The sequence below is a fragment of the Vipera ursinii genome (assembly GCF_947247035.1).
Source record: "Vipera ursinii genome assembly, chromosome: 2".
NCBI classification, from domain to species: Eukaryota; Metazoa; Chordata; class Lepidosauria; order Squamata; family Viperidae; genus Vipera; species Vipera ursinii.
The window spans coordinates 185,083,117-185,098,063 of record NC_139513.1 but is presented as its reverse complement, the minus strand read 5'-3'; the positions used below and the strand labels follow the sequence as shown (position 1 = coordinate 185,098,063).

At 43.0% G+C, this 14,947-nt stretch overlaps 1 long non-coding RNA gene across 1 annotated transcript in view; it reads right to left on the bottom strand.

The window, feature by feature from the left end:
• The window catches only part of LOC310635498, an 838,887-nt gene that overhangs the window by 168,251 nt on the left and 655,689 nt on the right, over positions 1-14,947 (bottom strand). The gene's annotated exons all lie outside the window — the stretch shown is intronic.

The following is a 14,947-nucleotide window of genomic DNA, read 5'->3' as shown; positions in this document are numbered from 1 at the left end:
AGTTATACTGGAACAATTTGAGGGGCTTCTGTAAAAAGTGAGAGTATTATGTACAAATATGTGCAATGTAAAATAAATACATATTGCAATAAATATTTGAAAGTCAAGCCCTAGTAAATATGGAATTAGAACATGAGTTTCCTCATAATAATACTCAAATAAAGAAAAAAATCAAACAGAAAATATTTTTCTTATATGTGATTCTCTTTAGAACATATTCAATCATTTAATCATGAGTTTTTAAAATGGCGGCAACAGAGGAAGCATGCTCACACTGTGGGGAGAAACGTTGCCAGTAAATTAAGATAAAACAATAGGAGGAGAGATCGAGAAGGAAAAATAGGTCATTGAAAAAGAAAAAAGACTGGAGAAGGGAAAAGGAGAGGAAAAGACTCAAGGAATCAGGAGGAAAACACCAACAATTTGCCTGCTGAGAGAGGCTCAGTAGCACCTGAGAGGCCTGCCAAGAGACTGGAGCCCATCAAAAAGGAACAGGAGCAGTCCCCTCATCCGACAGAGCAGCCACGCAGGATCACAAAGGGGATGTTGGAGGACCTCTAGGCCTACAAAGGCCTATCTGAAAGGCCCGGTGGCCCAGCGACCCAACTTGGCCCAATGAAGAAGAAACCAGCACAGCAAACTGGGCGACGGGGCATGCTAGAAGCTCAAGTGGGGGAGGAGAGGCAGCCAGCAGTAATGTGAAGCTACTGACTGGCGAGGTGGCTGGGGGCAATGTAAAGGTGGCAGGCAGTGGCATCATGAAGCTACTGACAAGCGAGGTTGCTGGAAGCAGTGCAGAGCCAGTGGGCAGCGGCAGCAGTGGACTGGAAGGCCTACAGGTGGTGTCAAGTCACCATGACAGAGGTGACAGAGCAGTGGATGACCCAACCAGCTGATCGAGAGAACCAGGCTGAATATTGGAGACAGAGCAATGGCTGGAGATGGAGTGATGGACTGACGGATGAAGGAAGTTGGTGGCAAAGCCCAGCGAAGAAAGCCTGACTACTAAACCTGTTCACCAGAAATGGCTGGAGGCAACTGGGGGCAGCTTGTTCTGTACCAGCCTACTACTGGCCCTGCAGATAAGGCAGGGACAACCCCTTTTACAAGAAGGCAAGAGGCTGGAACTAAGCCTGCCAAATTTATGGACACAAAAGCAAACAGAGCAAAAACAAGACACGAACTATGAAACAGGAGCTATTCAAACGGTTGCCTTCAGCAAACTAGCCCTCCCACGCATTCCCCTTTTAAACAGTTCAGGGCGTGGCTTCTCTCTGCCTCCTTCCGAGGTGCCCCATTGCCTTCCTCTGTTTACTCCTGATTGACTGCCTCCTGCATTGGGCATCCTTGAACAGGGCCAGCTGTGGGTCATCTTCATCCATGCTGTCAGGCTCACACAGCTGGGTCTGCATCGTAACCAGGTGGGAGGGGCCTGGCTGAGGGCTCTCATCAGCAAGCTCTCCAACACCCTCAGCAACCTCTCCAACACCCCCCCTCCTCCTCTGAATCGTCCGACCCAACTGCCGAACCCACAGGCTGACCCTGAATCACAACACAGCTAGAAAGATTGGTTGAGCACAGAAAGGCAGCCAAAACTAAGGCAGAGAGGACAGAGATAAATAAGGAACAAATTAAGAAAAGAAAGGATAGCAAAGATTTGTTTAGGCAGAGAGCAGAAAGCTAAAAGCAAATTCCTCATGGAGGAGAAAGCAGCCCTTCCCTTTGTTAAATAGCCCTATTCCAACACTAACTCTTAACTTCAATATAAACTGCATTTTTTTTTTAAAATCCAAGGGCATACCACTACATACTTATCTAAACCAAATAGCAAGGCAGAAAAACAAGCACAAACAGGCAGAAAAAAGGACAGAAAAAATAGGTATAATTACCCAACACAGAGAAGCTACAAGCAAGGCTAACAGCAAAGCACATCCACCAACCCAAAAGGATTTTCAAACAACATACTCATGGAACAGATGACTGACAGGATTGTGGTATGCAATACATGTTTCATGTATGTGCTCATGCCCAAAGAACACCCAAACTACACATGCATTAGATGTAAACTATGTGAAATACTAGAGGAAAAAGTAAGGAACTTAGAAGCATCTCTAGCCAAACCTAAATGTACAAAAGAAAGCTATACCCAAACTGAACCAAAAAACATCCAGAGGACTTGACACTACTGATAAACCCTTGGAGGAAGACAAATGGATGGATGTCACACATAGAAGGAAACACAATACTCAAAGAAAGAAGCAGCATACAACTAACAAACCCCTTCTGCCCAATCCAACCAGAAGCAGCCTCACTAAAACTTAGCAATCAATTTCTCCCCCTAGATGGAAACACGCAGACCCACAACTTTCCCCTCAAAAATAACATGTCAACACCTAGCAAGGAAACAACTTCAAATATCCCTAAAAAAGTCACTTCAAACATCCGTTAAAAAAGTCATATCAACAAACACAGCAGAGATAAACAGAAAAGCACCCCACACTGCAGCCCCCCCCAAAAGAAGGCAATTGTTGGTAATAGGAGATTCTATCCTCAAAGGAACAGAATATGTTAGATGTTTAGTGCCAGCCATTGGCAGTTCCCCAAAAGGGTCATCAGATGGAGGCAAAGAGGTTTCTTTGCTTCCACTGATGAGCCAAGGGTCTCAGACCCACAGCCCCATTGGTGAGAGTGTTTTATGGTCGAGGAGGGGCCAAGACCCCCCATAAATACCTCTGCATGAGGGGCTGCTCTTTGTCTCCAGTTCTCTGATTCTCTTCTTTGTTCCAGTTCTATCTCTACTCCTAACCTCTATTTTAGTCATGTAATACTAGCTTGTTTTGTTTTATTTTATTTCTCTCTTACATGCAGGCATGAATGCTTTCATGCCAAGTATTTCTTTCTCTTTGATCTATCTTGAATAAAGCTAACATGATTGCATCTCTGCATGATGCCTTTGCTTGGAAGCTCCTTTAACGATTCATCGTGAGAACACCTCACAAGTTGGTAGTCAGAGCATGGTTTAAAGGAAAGCTTCCAAGCCAGCCAGGAACTAGCCAACAGGATGTCTGAAAGGCCCAGCTCCAATCCATTTATAACAGATGGCAGGACTTCTACTATCGTGACCAGAAGTCATCGATCGAAGACAGCCTCCCTGCCTACATCCAAGACTTCAGTTCCTGAGGCGACCTCAGCTGCAGATGAAAGCGCAAATGACCTTCATCCCGTCAGAGGATCCAGCAGAGCGTCCAGGACCCCTTCACATGCCTCTCTACAACTGAACGCCACAGAGGAGAGCATACAAGGTTTGCAAACTGTCCAAGGCTGCTCAGATGCTGCAGAGACGGACCTGGCTGAGACCAAACGCCGCGTGAGTAAACTGACTGCACAGGAACGTGAAGAGCTGCTTAAAGAGATCCTTGCAATGCAGGGGAAAGGGAGGGGGAAGGCAGCCCAGGAAACCGAAGAGACCACGAGGCTCCCAAATATGGCGCCTGCCACCCTTAGTGACCCCGGGACCCCAGGGCTTTTGGCGGGAACCCCCCCTCCCAGCTGTGAGCTACAGCTTCCGGGGGCAAGCGGAAACAAGATGGCTCCGCCCACGTGGTCTGGCACAGGAAACAAGATTGCGGCCCCCACTAAATCTAACAAAGACTTGACTTCTTTAAGTCTGGAAAACCAACAATCCCTGGCTTCCAACCAAAATAGCCTGCAGTCCCTGGCATCCAGCCTGAATGACATGCAATTCCTGGCATCCGAGCAAGGCAGCATGCATATTCCTGATTTCTCCCCCCCACAAAGCCTAAAATGCTATGATAGCAATGAGATCTGCCCAGCCAAAACTGTTACAACGGCTCTCCAGACAGCCATGCAAGCTCTGGCCACTGCCTTAGAGGCTAGCAAGACAGCGGCCAAACAGACGTCGGGGGTGCCCACCCCCCCTCCAAGGCCTCCCATCCTCTCCCCAGAGCCCAACTGCCGGGGGGAATCCAGCCTGCAGCCTCCCAACAATCAACCCCTGCGGCCTCCCACCTTCTCTTCAGGTCTTCAGGACCAGCAATGGGCTCCTCAAGGCAAGCCAGGCAATGATGAAAATCCATGTGGTTTTAATTCTCGGGAGGATCCATTCAAACAACCCCGGGCTGGTAAATCTGGGCTCCGCCCCCCCAATGCCTCATGGGAAGAAGGGAGAAACCCTGAACAACGCCCTCCCCCAGATCACATGGTTTCCGGGCACGCCCATATGGAATTGCTAAATAAGCAACAAGAAAAAAGAGTGTCCCCTTTCACTGCAGAAACGGCTTCAGGAGTAAGCGTTTTTCCGCTTCCTTTTACATCAATGCCCATCTCAGAATTCTTTAAATATGGGTCTGAGTTCCTGGTCACAGACCTTCCTAGTGATTTTAAAAAACTGCAAATAGCAGGAGAAAATTATAGCAGTTGGAGTAAAGATATACAGCTATATCTCTTAAAGCATGGGATTCTACAAATGGTTCGAAAACCACCCCCTCCTCCATGGGGACGTCAAGAAGAGCTGCTACACTTGCAGGCTTATTCTGCTCTACTCAGTTCCCTGGATAATAACTTGTTCCCTAGCATCCCAGCTGGTCTCAGAGCTGCTCAGGTCTGGGAACTGTTATTCAAATTATTCAACAGCGATACCATTGGTTCCATCACCAGATATACAACTGAGCTTTATACAACCAAACTGAAATTTGGTGCCAGCATGCCTGAACATCTTGCAAAATTAAAGGCACTCAGGGCAGAATTGATTTCCAGAAATTTTCCTGTGTCTGATGTCAGCATGCTCTCTATAATTTTTACTTCTCTAGACAGGAGTTGGAGCAATTTCATTGTTTCACTCGAAGCGGTCAAGAGGGAAGACATAAATCTGTCCTACCTCACAGGGAGACTGATTGAAGAAGATCGGAGAAGGAGAAATGCTGGAGAATACGCTAGAGTCACCACTCAGCAAGCCAGAAGGGGGCGCCACAACTCAGAGCAAGTTAATGCTCTGCTTAAATGTTTCATCTGTGGCTCTGAGGAGCACCTCAAGAAAGACTGCCCCCATCAACATCAAGCCCCTAAACGTGGTCCCAATCAAGTAAGGGGCAAGGGGCAAGGAAGGGGGCGTGGCAGGGGCAAGGGACATTCACTGCATACTTGTTCCCTCACCCCCACAACAAAGGCTGATAGCTCCACTGACTTATGGTTACTGGACTCTGGAGCTTCTTCTCACATTACTAATATGAGTCAAGGTTTTAAAAGGTTAAAGAAAATTACCTCATCTGTCAAGGTTGCAAACGGTGATACTGCCTCAGTTGTTGGGGAGGGTTTCGTTTCTCTACCTGGACTTGGAAAAGTAGAGGGTGTCTTGCACGCGCCTTCTATAGCCAACAACCTTTTGAGCATCACCAAATTGTGTGACGATGACAAAGTGGAAGTCCTATTTCGCAAGGGGGGAGGTCATGTCACCCGGGACCAGAAGGTCATTGGAAACATTACAATAATAAATGGCTTGCCATATTTTTCTCCCAAGGCACCACAACCTGCCCCAAGGCTTTCCAAGGGCAGTGTGGGCAAGGAGCCTGAATCTCAGCAGGCACCTACAGCACCACTCAAAGCAATAAGAGCCAAGAGAGTGTCCATGGGAAAGCCAATGCACAATAAGTGCGTCCACCTCATGCACAGAAGGCTAGGACATGCAAGCTTCCCTGTAGTTAAAAAGATGGGAGAGTTTGCTGAGGGAGTCCAGCTCAAGGACTGTGACGTGTTTCTGGACTGTGCCGTTTGCAAGAAAACAAAGAGGAAAGCTGCTCCAATACCAAAGGTGTCATCCCGTAAGACTCTATACGCTTACCAACTAGTACATGTTGATTTGGTTGGGCCTTTTACACCATCCCTAGGAAAGAAAAGGTATTTTCTCACTGCCGTTGATGATTTTTCACGTTACGGTCACGTGTATACTCTCACAGAGAAATCTGAAGCCTTTGACGCCATAAAGTCGCTGTACAACTTCGTAGAGACCCAGTACAAGACCAAGATCGCACAATTGCAGAGCGATCGCGGGGCTGAGTTCATGTCACAGAAGTTCCAGGACTGGGTAAGGCATAAGGGCATCCGCCATTTTCTAACTGCACCATTCACCCCGTCGCAAAATGGTGTAGCTGAGAAAAGGAATGGAATCCTGCAAACCATGATGCGTAGTCTGATTGCAGACGCGGGTGTCGCAGAATCATACTGGGGGGAGGCAATTCATTATGCCAACTACACTTTAAACCGCACCTGGAGCAGTGTTGTGAACCAGATCCCATATTTCCTGGTTCACGGTAGGAAACCAAATCTGGCACATTTGCGCGTGTTTGGTTCCTATGCATGGGTGCATATCCCCAAGCAGCTGCGGAAGAAGGGGAAACCTGTTTCTCAGAGACTAAGGTTCTTGGGCTATGCTCCTGGCTCCAAGGCCTATCGTTTCCTGGGAGAAGGGGGCAGGCCTGTGACTTCCCAATCTGCCTCTTTCGAAGAGGATTCCAATTGGACCCAGATCCACTCAAATGATCTGAGCCCATATGCCAACCGACCCAGCAAGGACACACCGACCGCGACATCACCAGAGGCAACCTCGTACCCTGCCACCGACGAAAGTGAGGAACAAGATGAAGATGCGTCCAGTCCCACGGAGGAAGACACGCCATCTTCACCCCCAGCGACACCTCAGAGACCCGCGGAAGAAAAGAGTGGTGAGTGGCAGAAGGTAAGGAGGTCAAAGCGGTCCAACAAGGGGGTCCCGCCAAAGAGAATTGACATTGGCCACATAGCATCTGTCAACAGCGTTGTGGTCACCCCAAAATCCTTCTCTGACATCCAGGAGCTGCCCATCGAAGAGCAAGAGAAATGGCAGCTCGCGATGGAGAAGGAGATGCAGAGCTTAAAGAAACTCAAAGTCTTCACCCCCCAGCAACCACCAAAGGAGAGGAAAGTCATTGGCACAAGGTGGGTTTACAAGGCAAAACCACTTGCCAATGGCCTCTACCTGTATAAGGCCCGTTTGGTAGCCCAGGGCTTCGCTCAGCGTTATATGGAGGACTACTCGGAGACTTACTCTCCAACCGTCCGGGCAGAGAGCGTCAAGGCCGCCCTCGTGACTGCAGCCGCTCTGGGAGAAGAGGTCTTCCAATTCGACATCCAGACGGCTTACCTCCACGCCAACTTGGACCGGCAGATCTACGTGAAGGCCCCACCTGGCTACCAGCAAGTAGGGGGAGATACATGGTTGCTTCACAAAGGGTTATATGGTCTTAAGCAGTCAGGGAAATTATGGTATGACTGTCTTAGAAAGAGTTTAGAAAGAGTTGGTTTCCATACATCTAATGCAGATCAATGTGTTTTCACACGCAATTCCAAGGGTACCACAGAACGGGTGTTAGTTTATGTGGACGATCTATTATATGTAGGGCCAAACAAGAAAGGGTGTGATGAATTTGCCAAGGCCCTGGAAGAAAAATTTACTCTGAAGTCTTTGGGGCGGATTGACAAGTACTTGGGTGTGCATATTTTGGCCACTAAAGGGGGGTTCGCTCTATCTCAAAAAGAAAAGATAGAGGAATTACTGGCCAAATGCAAAATGACAGAATCTAATCCTACGCATAGCCCAATGCAAACCGATTTTTACAACCACACCCATAAGGACGGTCCTGAGTTCACAGATAACACGCTTTACAGATCTGTGATTGGCTCCTTGCTATACATCAGCAACTGGAGCAGACCTGACATAACTTTAGCTGTGAATCTATTGTCCAGGCATGTGGAACACCCAAAGGAATTCCACTGGGCTGCTGTTAAAAGGGTGCTTAGATACCTTAAGGGCACAGCTGATGCCCTCCTTATGCTAGAACCAGAGAAGGGGAAGACGGCCCAGCTCTCCGCTTACTCAGATGCAGACTGGGCTGGCGACACCAAAACTAGACAGAGCACTTCCGGTTTCCTCATATTGCTAAATGGCTGCCCAGTACATTGGAATGTTAGGCAGCAAAAATTTATTTCTTGCTCCACGGCCGAGGCTGAATATGCCAGCCTGTCAGACACGGCCAATGATTTGACTTGGTTCAATGAGCTGATAACAAGCATCTGGGCATCTCCCCCTCTGCCCATCCAAATTCTAGAGGACAACACAGCTGCCATTGCAATCTCGGAGGCTTATGCAGTAGGATCTAGATCTCGCCATATAGACATACGCTACAAAAATGTCAGGCAGCTTACCAAAAAGGGTTTTATACATGTTGAGCACTGTAATACAGCTGACCAGATAGCTGATCTGTTTACCAAACCTGTTCCCATTGACCGGCACAACCTTCTGTGTAAGCGTTTGTGTTTGGCCTTCTGAATATTTTTCATACATGTCTATGACACCTGCTCGCCCCTTACATACATTCACTGGTCCCTGTCACTGGCTGGCAAGAAGGGGAATTGTTAGATGTTTAGTGCCAGCCATTGGCAGTTCCCCAAAAGGGTCATCAGATGGAGGCAAAGAGGTTTCTTTGCTTCCACTGATGAGCCAAGGGTCTCAGACCCACAGCCCCATTGGTGAGAGTGTTTTATGGTCGAGGAGGGGCCAAGACCCCCCATAAATACCTCTGCATGAGGGGCTGCTCTTTGTCTCCAGTTCTCTGATTCTCTTCTTTGTTCCAGTTCTATCTCTACTCCTAACCTCTATTTTAGTCATGTAATACTAGCTTGTTTTGTTTTATTTTATTTCTCTCTTACATGCAGGCATGAATGCTTTCATGCCAAGTATTTCTTTCTCTTTGATCTATCTTGAATAAAGCTAACATGATTGCATCTCTGCGTGATGCCTTTGCTTGGAAGCTCCTTTAACGATTCATCGTGAGAACACCTCACAGAATAATCCATCAGTAGACCAGACATACAATTCAGGAAGGTATGTTGTCTCCCTGGAGCAAAATGTGGCTGAGAACCTAACCAAAATAATTAGGTGTACAGATTACTACCCCTTCCTCCTCCTCCACATTGGAACAAATGATGCAACAAAGAACCTGAGTACAATAGTGAGTGACTACAAACAGCTAGGCAATAAAGTTAAGAAGCTAGGAGCACAAGTAGTGTTGTCATCAGTGTTGTTGTTGTTAGCTGCGAAGTCATGTCCGACCCATCGCGACCCTATGGACAACATTCCTCCAGGCCTTCCTGTCCTCTACCATCTTCTGGAGACCATTTAAGCTCATGCCTACTGCTTCAGTGACTCCATCCAGCCACCTCATTCTCTGTCGTCCCCTTCTTCTATTGTCCTCGATCTTTCCCAGCATTAGGCTCTTCTCCAGTGAGTCCTTCCTTCTCATTAGGTGGCCAAAGTATTTGAGTTTTAGCTTCAGGATCTGGCCTTCTAAAGAGCAGTCGGGATTGATCTCCTCTAGGACTGACCGGTTTGATCGCCTTGCAGTCCAAGGGACTCGCAGGAGTCTTCTCCAGCACCATAGTTCAAAGGCCTCAATTCTTTGGCGCTCAGCCTTTCTTATGGTCCAAATTTCACTGCCATACATTGCAACTGGGAAGACCATAGCCTTGACTATACGCACTTTGGGTGGAAGGGTGATGTCTCTGCTTTTTAGTGTGCTGTCTAGATTTGCCATGGCTTTCCTCCCCAGGAGCAAGCGTCTTTTAATTTCTTGGCTACAGTCCCCATCTGCAGTGATCTTGGAGCCTAGGAAAATAAAATCTGTCACTACCTCCATTTCTTCTCCACTTCTTCTCATCAGTACTCCCAATAAAAGGCCAACACTCATTGAGGGGAAAAAAGAATTCTAGAAATAAATTACTGGCTAAAGGGTTGGTGTCACCAAGAAAACTTTGGTTTCCTGGATCACGGATTGCATTTCCTTTGCGAAGGACTCTTGGCAAGGGATGGGCTGCACCTCACAAAAACAGGGAAAAATGTACTCAGAAAAAGACTGACCCAACTCATCAGGAGGGCTTTAAATTAAAATTGAGGGGGGAAGGTGACCAATCTTCAGAATCTCTAGAACCCAAAAACAGTCATAAATCCAAAGAAAACAAATCAAACAATGAGGAAGGGAGAGAGGAGAAAAAAGAAAAACCCAAACAACAATCAGGAGATGCAGGAAACATACCCATGAACAGGCATAAAAGTCTTAAATGCTTATATACAAATGTGCTAAGCTTGGGGAACAAACAGGGCAAACTAGAAGCAATAGTACACGAGGGAGGATATGACATAGTTGGCATTACAGAAACCTGGTGGGACGAAACCCCTGAATGGAAAGGACAGATGGATGGATACAAATTGTTCAAAAGAAACAGGTCTACAAAAAGATGAGTGGAAGTTGCACTATATGTAAGAGAACACTACATATCCACAGAAATGCACATGATCAAAGATAAAATCTCTCCAGAATGCATATGGGTCAATATAAAAGAGAAAAAAGTGACATTGCCATAGCTGTATTACAGGCCCCCAATCAGAAGAAATAGATGAACTCTTTGCCAACCAGTTAACAAATGTATGTAGGAAGCATACCATAGTAGTAACGGGAGACTTTAATTATCCAGATATCAACTGGGAAACAAACTCTGCAGCGAGTGGGAGATCAAACAAATTCCTAACCAAATTCCAAAAGGTGGAGGAGGGAACTAGATGTAAAGCCATACTGGACTTAATCCTTACAAATTAAGAAGAAGTGATAGAGGGAATCGAAATTGCTGGAACCTTGAGTGAAAGTGACCACATCATACTGGAATTTAATATAATGCAAACACTTGCAACAGAAAACAAGCCAACCAGTGTCTTGAACTTCAAAAAGCTGACTTTAACAAACTCAGAGAGAACCTAGGAAAGATCCCATGGATGAAAATCCTAAAGGGGAGAACAAACTCTCAAAAATGTGATCAAAAAAGTCCAGACCAACACAATACCACTGAAAAAGAAAAACAAGAAATTCAAGAAGAAACCAGCATGGCTGAACAAAGATCTCTCCGACAAACTGAAAGACAAAAAGGACAAATACAAAAAATGGAAAGAGGAGCTCATATATAAGGCCGATTATCAGCAGACAGCCAGAACATGTAAAGATGAAGTCAGGAAAGCAAAGTTTCAGAATGAAGAAAGACTTGCAACAAAAATCAAGGACAATAAAAAAGGAGAAAAGATGTCAAGGAAATAACAGACAACAGGGAGAAAGCAGAGCTGCTTAACTCATACTTTACATCAGTCTTCACACAAAAAGAAACTGTAGCCGAACATAGCAAAAAAAACCCACTGCAAAATATAAATTAGAAACAAATATTAAAATAAGCAAGAAAATGGTAAGAGAACACCTATCCGACCTTGACAAATATAAATCACCGAGGCCTGACAGATCATATCCCAGAGTTCTGAAGGAGCTGGCAGATGTTATCTGAGAAACACTGCACTACATCTTTCAAAAATCCTGGAGCACAGGGGAAGTACCTGAGGATTGGAAAAGGGTGGATGTGGTTCCCATCTTCAAGAAAGGGAAAAAAACAGACCCAGGAAACTACAGACCAATCATTTTAACATCAATACCTGGGAATATCCTAGAAAAGATAATCAAAACAAATCTACAAACAACTAGAAACAAACAAAGTCATAACTAGTAGACAGCACGGGTTTGTTAAAAACAGATCATTCCAAACCAATCTTATTTCATTCTTTGATAAAGTGACTAAACTGGTAGACCAGCGAAATCTTGTGGACGTAGTATACTTAGATTTCAGTAAGGCATTTAATAAAGTAGACCACAACTCCTTGGTAAGCTAGAAAAAGGTGGAATAGACAACATCACCTGCAGATGGATCTGTAGCTGGCTGGCAAAGTGCACTCAATGAGTAGTCCTCAATAGCACTACTTCCACATGGAGAGAAGTAAGCAGTTGGGTACCACAAGGTTCCATCCTAGGCCCAGTACACTTCAATATCTTTATCAATGATTTAGACGAGGGAATTGAAGGGGAACTCATCAAATTTGCTGATAACACCAAACTGGCAGGAGTAGCCAACACCCCAGAAGACAAACTCAGGATCCAAAAGGATCTTGAAACTTGAACAATGGCTCCTTATCCAACAAAATGAGTTTCAAAGTGCAAAGAAACAGGAAGAAATGGCAGTACCAAGAGCAGTCAAACCAAGAGAGGAGGAAGAAACTAAAAGCACAGACACAGAAGAAGGAGCAAGACCAAGAGATCAGAGACAGATAAGATTGACTAGAAGTTTAAGACTTAGATATAATTGAAAGTGATGGAGAAGGAGAGTGGGATTTTGTCAATGAATATAAAGAGACTAAATTCTCCCTCAAAAAGGAGAAAATTCTTTACACGATTACCAAAATTAAAAATGGATATAATTTGTCTCCAAGAAACAATATTAAGAGACAACACTATAAGTTGTTAGAAAAACTGAAAATTGATAAACTTCACTGTGCATTAGCACTTCAAAAGAAAAGAGGAATAGCTCTATACATTAAAGAAACGATGAACCCTAAACAAATTTATGCGGATGAATAGGGAAGGATATTAATGGTGGAAATAATGATGGATCAAAAACAGATAATGATGGTAGCAATATATGCACCAAATGATAAACAAGAACTATTTTACCAAAAATTACATTAAAAAATGTTAGATTTAAACTATTAAAATCTCTGTATAATGGGAGACTTTAATGCAATAAGAGATGGAACTTTGGACTATAAAAGCGCTAAACAAGGGAGGAAAGGAGGAAATATATTACCTAAAGCGTTTTCAAAAATGACAGAAGAACTTTGTATCCAAGACATATGGAGAGAAAAAAATCCAAAGAAATTACAATACACATTTTACTCAAATAGACATAAATAATGGTCTAGAATTGATATGATATGGACATCTTTGGAACTTAATACGATGATACAGGAAATTGAAATAGAAACTAATGTTTGGGCAGATCATAGCCCAATAAAGATGAATTAGAGAGGAACCAAGAAAAAATTTAGATGGTCCTTGAACAAATCTACATTGAAAGAAAAAGAATTTATACAACTAGCAACAAAGGAAATGGATTTTTCCTTAAAATGAGCAAGAAAGAAGAAACATCGCTTCAAAATGTGTGGGATATGGCCAAAGCATATTTCAGAAGCTGGCTATAACCTATACCACTAAAAAGAATAAAGAAAAGAAACAACAACAGTTAAAGTTGAAGGAAGAATTCAGAAAGTTAGAATCAGAATTACAAATAGACCCACAAAAGAAAATACTTAAGAAACAAATGGAGATAATAAAACAGAAATTAAATCTAGCCGAGACAGAAATAATGGCTCAACAGATTAAAAGGGCTAAACAGAACTTTTTTTAAAATGCCAAGAAGCCGGAGAGATGGTTAGCATATAGACTGAAAAAAGAAAAAGAGAAAAAACTGACAAATAAGCTGCAAGATCCAAAAGGTGAATTACAGTTTCAAAATTATACAATTAAAAAAATTATCAAAGATTATTATGAGATACTTTACAATGCAGAGGAAATTCCAAAAGAAAAATACAGCAATATTTTAAAAAAGCAACTTACCAAAAATTTCAGAGAATATTCAAAATATCTTAAATGGAAAAATATCAGTGAAGAAGATTATAGAGCCTATAAAAAGGCAAAAAAAATGATAAGACTCCAGGTCTAGATGGATTACCTGTAGAGCTTTATAAATCATTGCAAGATATACTAAGTCCTATCTTGAAAGAACTTTGTAATGAAATACTCCTGTAGGCTAAAATACCAAATACATGGATTGAAGCCAATATTACTTTAATACCCAAAGAAGATTCTGATCTAACGCAAATACAAAATTATAGACCAATATCACTATTAAATGTAAACTATAAAATTTTCACCTCAATAATAGCAGAAAGACAAAGAAATTTTTGATCAAATTTATACATACAGACCAAAATGCTTTTCTACCTAAAAGACGGATAAAAAATAAAGAATGATTCTTAATGTGTTAGAGTGCTATGAAATTCATCCAGGGAAACAGATGGCTTTAATATTCCTTGATGCACAGAAAGCGTTTGACAATGTAAATTGGCAGTTCATGTTCCAGCAACTAGTGGAAATGGATTTTGGGGAAAACTTTATAAATCTAATTAAAACAATTTAAAACAGCCAAAAAATTGTAAATGGAGATTTTACAGAAAACATTAAAAAAGGCACAAGAAAGGGATGCCCACTATCTCCATTAGTATTTATACTAACAGTAGAAGTATTGAATAGAAACATCAAACAAGATACAGAAATTAAAGGACTGGAGATAAAAGATGAAAAATATAAACTACCAGCATTTGCAGATGACTTGGTTTTTATATTGGAAGATCCGCTTGAAACAAGCACATAACTTATGGAGAAAATAGAAAAAATTGGAGAAATGGCAGGGTTGAAAATAAACAGAAATGATTAAAGTGCTAACAAAAAATCTAATAGAAAAACAAAAAAAACTAACTAGCAAAAAAGTCAAATCTTTAAATAGTTAAAAAAGTTAAATACGTGGGAATTTATCTAACAGCAAGATGTGTAACAATAAAAGAAGATAACTTCATATGATTGCTAAAACAAATAAAATTGGATCTGGAAAAGTGGAAAAATGTACAACTTTCAATGCTGGGGAGAATAGCAACAGTGAAAATGAATATCTTACCAAAAACACTCTTTCTATTTCAAATGATTCCTGTAAGGCTAGGAAAAGCCTTTTTTGATAAACTGAATACAACAATACTGAAATTTATCTGGCAAGGAACAAAAGCTAGAATTAGACTGAAAATGCTACAAGAAGCGAAAAAAAGTGGAGGATTTGGACTGCCAAACTGGATGTTATACTACCAAGCAACTATTTTAACATGGCTTAAAGAATGGATAATGCTTAGAGACAAAAGACTACTATA